We start from the raw sequence: 9,872 nt of genomic DNA on the forward strand, positions 1-9,872 counted from the left end.
CAGTGTCTGTTATTTTAACCTTAGCTTTCCTCTTATCTCTTATTCCCTTATCTGTCCCCTTATCTCCTTACTATTTTTCAAGCAACAAACCAATTTTATTTCATGGGAATTCTGAATGCATCATTTAGTTAATTTGATGTACTTCATCAAATTAAACCTCTTTGACTATGACAGTTCCCACAGTAGAATTATGTAGCAAAGTAATGAGATGCAAATATTGAATTAAGCTCCTTTTCACCTTTCACTTAGTGTACCATCTGAAATCTGTCAAAGATTTGACTCCTGGAATCTAGAGTATACATCTGTCTGAAGAGATACATAAAAATTCGGGAACAAATAAGTTAAAAAAGAACTCTTTGCATTGTTCCAAAAGAGCTCAGTTAGGTAACCCTGCAGTAATCCATTGTAATTTAGTATTCTCTATTCTAGTTTCTAGGTATTCTCATTGTCTCACAGATGCACAATTAACGTGCAGAATTTGTAGCCTATGTGTCTCTGGTGTTGAAACGATGGAAAGAGTTCTTTTTGAACGCCTTCATCGGCGACTTTTTTATCGATCTCTCCAGACAGATGTGGATTTCAGATTCCAGGAGTCAATCTGTAGGCTACCAGTGTCAGATTTCAAACACTGCACTAAGCAGAAGGTGAAGTCAAGCTTAACTTAATATCTAAATTGAACCAACCCTTCCCACCATAGCTACGTTATGTGTAGTAATGAGATATTAATAACAAAAAAGTTTTATTCTTAGGACCATTCTAATGAAATTGAGACAGTTTAATTATATTTGAAATGTTGAATCAAATGCATTTTATACAAGGCGTATTACTAAAGCAAAGATTTATATTTAAATATTGGCATGTCAGTACATGGATAAAATACACCAATCCAGAAATGAAACAACAGTCAGTGTAATGGCATCATTAAAGTTTATCCAAACAGAAAAGGTTCAAGTAATCTCTGTAGTCAAGTTGAAAAATTATGGTTACCATTTTTCTGACAAAACAAGTGTAATTTTTATTGATTTTACGAAATATAGGCTGAACAAATAATTATTGTTGACATGTATTGCGAATGAATACCAAACAGACGTGTATTTCAAGATCAACAACGTGGTAAACTGTTCAGCATAATTCTCATTTATGACAACATGTATTCTCACACCACTGCCTTAATAGTCAACACTGGAGAATATTCAACAGGCCTCCCCTTCTTCTAATGAGATATGACTGAGAGTAATGCCCAAAATTCTTCTTCATGGATTCCGATAGGAGTCAAACCCTACCCCCAACCTTACCCATCCAGAATATTTAGTCACTCTGGACTAGAATCAACAGTTGATGTTCGCAACAGAATTTTGGATGGGATTTTCAGGTAATAACAAGCTGTTCTGCATGACAAAGACAGTTCAGAGACAATGTATATCTTATCTTACCTTCAGCCGTATCTTTACAAAAAGATAATATCTGGTAGAGTGTTGGACTACTGAGCTGTGAAATCTGTCTTGACTGAAACCAATGAATTGATACAGTGTTAAGGGATTGTGGTATAGATAGCTAATGATAATCCTAATATTTCAGTCTCCGAAAGGTGGCAAAAAGATTGAAGCCTCTTCATACTGTGGCCTTTCAAGAGTAAGGAATAAACAAACACCCTCTATTATGTTGATCCCTTGCAATGCAAGGTTTTGACCTGAGACTATCGTGTGGATGTGGATGAGGATTTTGTTATTAATAAGATATCCACTGTTTTTATACTCTGGAACAAATTTTTAAGAGTTTTCAGAATTGCACTCTTGAAATCATTTAATTTTCTCTAATTGACTCTTTTGTGTCATTTATTTAATTTCAATTTATGGTAGCACAGAAAACTATCAAAAATTAATCTTCAGAACAAACAATAACAATTATGAAAACAGAAAGTTTTAGTCAATTACACATTTCCAGAAATGGGATCTTTTTATATATTTGTAACCTTGTAGAAAATATACTAAGTGATTTCCATATCTTAACTTATAACCAAACATTCTAAATTATACTTCAAATTAAAGCTGATAAACAAAATTTATAATAGAAAAAATACATATAACACTATACAATAATAGTTTCTACACTTACCAGTCAAACCAATAACATTAGAATAAAACTTTATAAAATTTAAATAACTTAAAAAAAGACATTTAAATATGTCTCCTTGTTATTCAACTATTTATTTTAATTGCAATTAATGTAATTTTATTAAGTTATGAATAGGTTAGTTGCCCTGTGCAATGATTTTTATGTATAGTTGGAATAAAGATATGTTGAATTCGAATGTCCTTGTTGAAGGTCCTTTGGTTCTGGGTCTGATTGCATTACATGGATTAAGTTGCATAGAATTGGGATTTCACGCATCACTGCGTACTGAGAAGTTTGGAAACACTCAGCATCCATATAAGTGAGACTAATGATGACCCTGGTGAGCTCATAAGTTACATATATGCTGCTGTAGTATGGGAGAGGACAAGGTGCAGAACATCAGCAACATATATGAATATAGTGGTTCAACCTGTGTATGTGTGGGCTGAAATATGATCTGTCATCTTGATCTGAGTTGCAGAACAGTCTTTAAAAATTATTTCTCTTCATTGCTGTCGCGCCCACACACTTGTTGAGGACGTGTGCAGAACATTACCTCTATGAAGTGAATTATGAAATTATAAATGATAACACACTGCTTCAAATTGTGAACTGAGTTTATGATGAACTGATGAACAAATACAATTATGAGGTTGCAATGAAAATCAATTGATGATTAATATCATGAGTACTACTATCAATTAATGATTGCTACAATGTTATCAATGTGACTTGACGAGAAGAAACTTTATGTGACTAGACTAGACTAAAATGAGTGTGTGCACCAAACATAAGGAATGTGACATGACTCACTGAGCATGGGCTTCCAGTATAAGGATTATGACATAACTCACTGAGAGTGTGGGCTTCCAGTATAAGGATTATGACATGACTCACTGAGAGTGGGCTTCCAGTATAAGGATTATGACATGACTCACTGAGTGTGGGCTTCCAGTATAAGGATTATGACATGACTCACTGAGAGTGGGCTTCCAGTATAAGGAATGTGACATGACTCACTGAGAGTGGGCTTCCAGTATAAGGATTATGACACGACTCACTGAGCATGGGTTTCCAGTATAAGGATTGTGACATGATCACTGAGTTGGGGCTTGCAGTATAAGGATTGCGACACGACTCACTGATGTGAGCTTCCAGCGTAAGGGCGGGCCTGGACTGAGAGCACATTGGTCACACCCCAGTGGGGACAATTAGTGACTTGTTCAACAATGGATCCCAAAAATTATCCACATTTCAAATATATTATAATCTGATTAACATAAATTTTAGATAAGGAAACATTTGAAGTTTAAATTCTTTAGAAGTTGAAGCTAGTAATGTTCCCACTGATGGAAGAAGGGTAGATGTTAAGGTTGGCTGAGTCCTTGAAATACCAAATTACAGATGCTTTAATAGTGTTAAAATGTGATTTATACAATTTTCTTATAGGTGATGTCCATTTCATAACTGACATTTTCACGACATGACATCTTACAAATGCCTTCTGTGTGAATTTCTTATGCTGAAAGCACACAAATTGTTCCTAACACTTTAGAGCTTTTTTAACATTTTACTTTTACTCTAGATAGAATCATTACTAATTAAAAAGGCCATATACTGTAAATGTAAAATCCGACCATTTAATTTTAGATTGTTTATGTTGTAAAACAACCTAGAAAAAATCTTTCAACTACAATATATGTAGTACCAATCACTGTTCTGAATTTTTAATCTGTATTGAGATGGCTTATGACTTGTTTAGGACAATATGAAATACAATCCTGCTATTTTTAGTTACAGTACAACTAATTGAGAATTTTAGAGCTTCACGGTTTTAACTCTATTGCTCATATGTTATTTTGTACTTCTCAAAAGTGTGTATGTCCATCTTCAAATTTAATGAGATATTAAAATTTGATCAGAAGTATATTTGTTGCAGATGATACAAGAATTATAAACTCATTTCAGCTTTGCTCAATAATATTTTATACCTGAATTATAAATATTCTCCTTTAAAGTTTCAAATAGCAGTTTGTTTAAATCCTTGGAAGAGAAGAATGTAATTATTAGTTAGAATGCATATGCTTGGATTTCTTCTAATTATTATTAAAGTAGTTAAGTTTACTCTGGAAAACATTTGGAGACTATTTAGTAAGTTTTGTTTTCACTAGAAATACAAAGACTTTATATAAAGTATTAAAGTTTTTCTAATGCTATCTTATGCTCCCGGTAGTATAATTTGCATTCATTTGGTGTAAATGAATAGCATTCTGAAGATAAAGATAAGCTCTAAATAGAAAGTCTGGTATGTATTTTTGTGGACCTATTATGAGCACTAGAAAACTACTAAATCAATTGAATGATATTATTTTTTGTATCTCTCACATTGTGTAGGGAAAATCACTAGTTCAAAAATATAAAATGTAAAAACAACATATTGTTTTATTTGTTAGTTACAAGAAGTATATTTTATATGGAAAAAAGACATTGGCAGCAAAATCTTACTCAAGGAGAATCTTGAAAGTGCATTGTGCTCTTCTAATTTTCATAAGAGTTATTAGATCTGCATGGTTTTTAAAATGTGTGGTCTCCAGGTGGAAGAATTATCTAGACTGGTCATGAAGTTGTATGAGACACTATCAAAATTTCATCAACATTCAAGTTAGTTACTTAATTGTATCTACCACCATAAGGATGGCTTGCTTTTTTAATCTGATTTTGCAATATATTAAATCATTTATGGACTTAATTTCTTTAATATTTTAGTTTTAAAAAATGAACAATACAGTATACCAATATTTTGTTGAAGAAAATCCGTATACCTGAGATGTTGATCAAATATGATTAAGTGTAGACTTATCTCCTGAATTAGTTGATGTTGTGTAGGACCTGAAAAATCACCAAGCCTATGAGATAGATGCTATTTCTGTGTTCATTATTAAATATATATCCTACAGCATATTATATTAGAGTCCTTCTGGATCATTCTGATCTATCTACCACTGATCAGATGGAATTTATCAATTTTAGGATACAACAGTTTCCTTTCATTTGGAAGCCCTGGAAGTCAAGCTGATTCGGAAAGAAGCTAAAACTATCTAATTTCAGCCCAATTTCTATTTTAAGTACTGTACCAAAACATTTTCAAAATGTTGTGTACAGGTTTCATCATAAGATAGTTTGCTACCTTATCTCTTCAATGTCATCATGGCTCTATGAGAAGTTGCTCAAATGCCACAATACTTGTTCCTTTCAACTGTCACTGTTGGCTGGTTCTGTCATTGAACTATGAGGTTAATACTTATCTATCTTGACTTCCAAGAGGCATTTAACAAATTCTCACATCATCTTTGTGGGATACCTTCTGTATGCTCTGCTAATCTTCTTTAATGGTATGACTATGTCAGGCAACTCCTTTAATACAAGCAAGATCACTATTCTGCTTATCAGTGTAATAACATCCATCACTGTTGTCCTTTTGACCTTGCAATCTCAGAAATAAATAAGGTACAGGTTGTAGAGCCAGTGTGTAATAAGAGCTTATGATGCCACTAATGTGTACATACATGATTCATAAGTCTTTGCAACTGTTGAAACTTTTTAGCTGTAGAACATGTTTTGATCTGGTTATACCATGGTAAGTTCAGTGAATCAGTCTAGATCTCAACATCCAACACACATGTGTTTCGTGTGTTTGTAATCACATTTTTTCTAGGAACTGTTAAGGCTTTTGTTGTTACATTCTTTATCAAAACATTATTTAATCATTCCTGGATACTTAAACTCATTTGAAGTACTTTTATTCTAGTAAAAATTGGTTGAAATAAAAATTCTTGTTCTTGTTAATGTTGAATACATATAAATTTTCTTGACACAAGCTACTTCTGAAGCTTGCCTAAAATATGTTTGTATCTTCCATTAACTAAGTATCAGATAATCAGAACTGTAATTGCAATTCACACCCTGATCACACTTCGTCAAGAGATCGTATACCACTCCTCACAAAAGGGGAAACCGTATTTGCCTAAGTCTCCTCTTCCAGTAGCAGTTAGCAGTAACATAACAATTATTTATTGGTGATATTATCCAATCAACAGTGGCTACAGCACATTGTCACAAAAGGCCCTTCTGAAAATACAAACCAGACTTTCTTTTCCAAAAATACCTTTCACTTTCTCCATGAGTCTTTGGAGAGCTATTGTAGTGAACCTGTCTTCAATCTTGGCATATTGAAATATGCTAAGAGAGATTACTGTAAATTTTGTATCCCTATGACTATTTAATCATTTTTCCATGGCCTTTACCAGGAGATTAGATTAATCATTCTATAAGGCTAAAGTATTTATGATATCGTACATACAAAATTAAAATACAGTGCTTGTTATCAACAACAAATATGATGACAAGAAGATTCCACTAGTGTGGGGCGAAGAAAGTGAGTCAGACCGGTCTAAAGTAAAATACCTAATAGACTGCAAGTGTATTTCTAAGGATACTGCAATCCGTTATAGTCAAAACAACAATCTGGTTCTAAATGAGGCTGTCAAACAATTTGTTATGGGCTAGGGAGCAAAGAAGAGGTTGAGCTGTTACATAATTACAACAGCTATGGACATTACTATGCTACCTACTCCACACATTGTAACATATCAGTTTAATTCAGATTTAAATTGCAAATAGTTCATGGCAACATCAGTAAGCGGAAATAGTTGCCCATTAAAAATACCTCATTACATGTAAGATTAAATTAATTAAGAAAGAAAAAGATAAGCCAACTTTACAGTGAGATAAATTTGATACTTTTAAAAATTACAATAGCTACTAAGGAAATGCATAATCTATAAGCGATATTAACTAACATTAAAGTAAAACGTAGTAGTTTGGGTCTGAGGCTAAAATTTGACAACTCCGGTGTGTTAACCTGGCCGCTGGAGCATGCGGCTTTAACCTGACCTCTTTCTGGCAAAAAGAAAAAAAAAAAAAAAAAAAAACCACCGTTTTCATTGAAATGAAATGACGTATGTTAGTCCTTTCACGAAAGAGCACGTTTCATAAAATTGAATCATGAATTTAAATCAGTGAATTGGTAATTTGAAGTCATGAATTGTGTGGGGAGGTTGATATTCAATTTTATTTGATTTTAACTACTGTGTTGTGGAATGATGTATGTTGCTCGGTTTATGAAAGAGCACGTATTTCAAGTGAATCAAGCTGATCAATAGAATTTACATTCAGTACGTAAATAAATTTTATTTAAAGGAAACACAGGGAAATTTTTATTGCCCTGAAGTACATTAAAAGTAGTAAGTAAATTACATTATTCAGACTGAGCTAGACCTACATGCATTGAGGAACATAGAACTCGCTTAACAACACCATGTGTGGTTATTTACTCGACACACACATTGAGACTTTTCACACATGACACCACAACATGGATTCTTCATATAACATAATCTGAACAACCACATATGGTAACCTACAGTGAATTCTAACCTGATTCATGACACTGGATCTACGACATATCGCAACAGAAAATAAATTAATGTATGATAAAAAAGGATTTCAGAGACTAAGGGACCATTAGTAGATTTTGTTATGTAAATTCAACTTGATACTTTACTCCATTACAATTCCAATGTTTCAAGTATTAGCGATTTTTATGCCTAAAAAACAAGTAATGATTCGATATGTTTAGTGCCAGCACAACCTTCACTTTTAGTGACAAAAATATACAATTGAAATTTTACCAAACTCAGGCTATTGCGGTAGGTTTACCTGTATAGAGTAAAAAAGCTTAAACTGAAGATTCTTCAATATGTTCTTGATGATGATTCTCGATCTCGAAAAGAATCAAGCTCATCAACTCAATACTTAACGATGAGTGGTAAGCATATTTAAAGGTGTCCTTCAATTTGGACCTAAGAAATCTGGAAACGAAAAAGTATGTTTTCTTGGTGGGACTGTTGCAAATAGAAGTTTGGTTGTAAGATTTGAAAGGCAGTTGTCCAACCCAACTCGAAGCTTTTAAACAAGAACGTATGGCCATCCAACTCGAAGCTTTTAAACAAGAACGTATGGCCATATAAAAAGTGGTGTAGCTGCGTGGTATCTTTGAAGGAATCAAGCAAAACAGGTCAGTTGACCTATTTGAACACAAAAATTCTGCTAAACACACAATTGCTGAAAGAATCGCTTCTGAAGCTAAAAAAATAAATTATTGAGAATGTGTGCAACATAATGACAATCATAACGATTTGAGAACAACCTAATTTATTGCTTAAAACAATGGGCCTTGCACCGACAACTTTTTGAAATACAAAAGTTAAACAGTATAGGTGTCAGAATACATTCTAAAAACAACTGTAATTAAATAAACCTGATAAAATGAAAAGAAAAAGGATTGTAAAACAAATTTTAGAAGTGACTGGTAAGTTATTACTCTGATAAATGAATCAACAAGCGTTTGAAGCAGAAGCTATGTGAAGTTGATATAGAGAAGCCCCACATTTTTTATTCCTCAATCTTGTTGAACTGTCTGATCAAATGCAAGACTGTAACAAAGAGCTCCCTTGATTGCTGAAGAAAACATGTAAAGTCAATAAGCTGTCATCTCCTAGATTTCTATTTATAATATGCAACATTCTGTGTTCTGTATAAATGAACTTATAAGGAAATGTGTCTTTTAGAGGCTGTGGAGAAAAAGTCTGACACCAACACTTTAGAAGTAGAGAGAACAAAGCTATCAATGAAGTCAAATTTGGTATTTTTCTACAGTTAGAAAATAAAATTACCCCAACAGACAATCATCAACAGTTGGTGACAAGCTTTGTAAACAACTTGCAAAAAAGAATGTTCACAACGGTTTTAAGCCACAAATCCTGTCTGCCAAGCACACCAATGGAGACTGAAAATCTGTGTAAAAGGTTCAAGTTCAAGCTAAACAATTACATTTTTTTTATATGCTTTTGGTATTAAGATCATTTTGTCTTATTTTTACAAGAGAGGGACAGAGTTATTTACTTTTGTCAATCTATTAATAGCTTTACAGCATTATAACAATTTATTACAACTTAATCCTAATATATACAGTATATAGCAATAATAATTTTACTACCACAGACAAGTACATATCCAGCAAATAATTTTTTGGGGGAGGAGTCAAGACAACTGATAATTTCTCAAAGTGAACAGAAAATAAGGCTCCATTTCGTTCCTTAAAAAATTCTTGACCTATATCAATGTAGAGAATTATATTTCAGCAGTACATGTCAGTAATACTGAATTATTTAAATAATAATAATTGTGTACTAAAAAGTAATTGAAACAATTGAAAATTTGGGGGGTCCGGACCTCTTGAACCCTCTTACTGGCTACGTCCTTGGCCACAGAACAGTTTTTTAAAGGTAACGTTTTTTAAAGATTTTTTGTGGGAGAATTCATGGATTCTTGCTATAAGATTCCCCCCACCTTCACGTTCCAGTACTGGAAAGTTGACGATAAACACCCCTGCCACAAAGACCTTTTCTTTTGAAAAAAGTGCTTTCTAATTTTGGGTGCTTACGTTGAGTATAAAATCATGACTGTTGTATCACTCTATATTTTGCTAATGTTACTGTATGCAATTAACAAAACTTGAAAAAGGGCCAGTGCAATACATGCAATACTACAATACTCGTAATACTACAAATTGCGGTTTACCAACACAGAGACTAACGTTGTTCAAGAAAAACTTTCCTACACTCCCGTGCAGAACT

The sequence above is a fragment of the Homalodisca vitripennis genome, chromosome 5 (assembly GCF_021130785.1).
Source record: "Homalodisca vitripennis isolate AUS2020 chromosome 5, UT_GWSS_2.1, whole genome shotgun sequence".
Lineage (NCBI taxonomy): Eukaryota > Metazoa > Arthropoda > Insecta > Hemiptera > Cicadellidae > Homalodisca > Homalodisca vitripennis.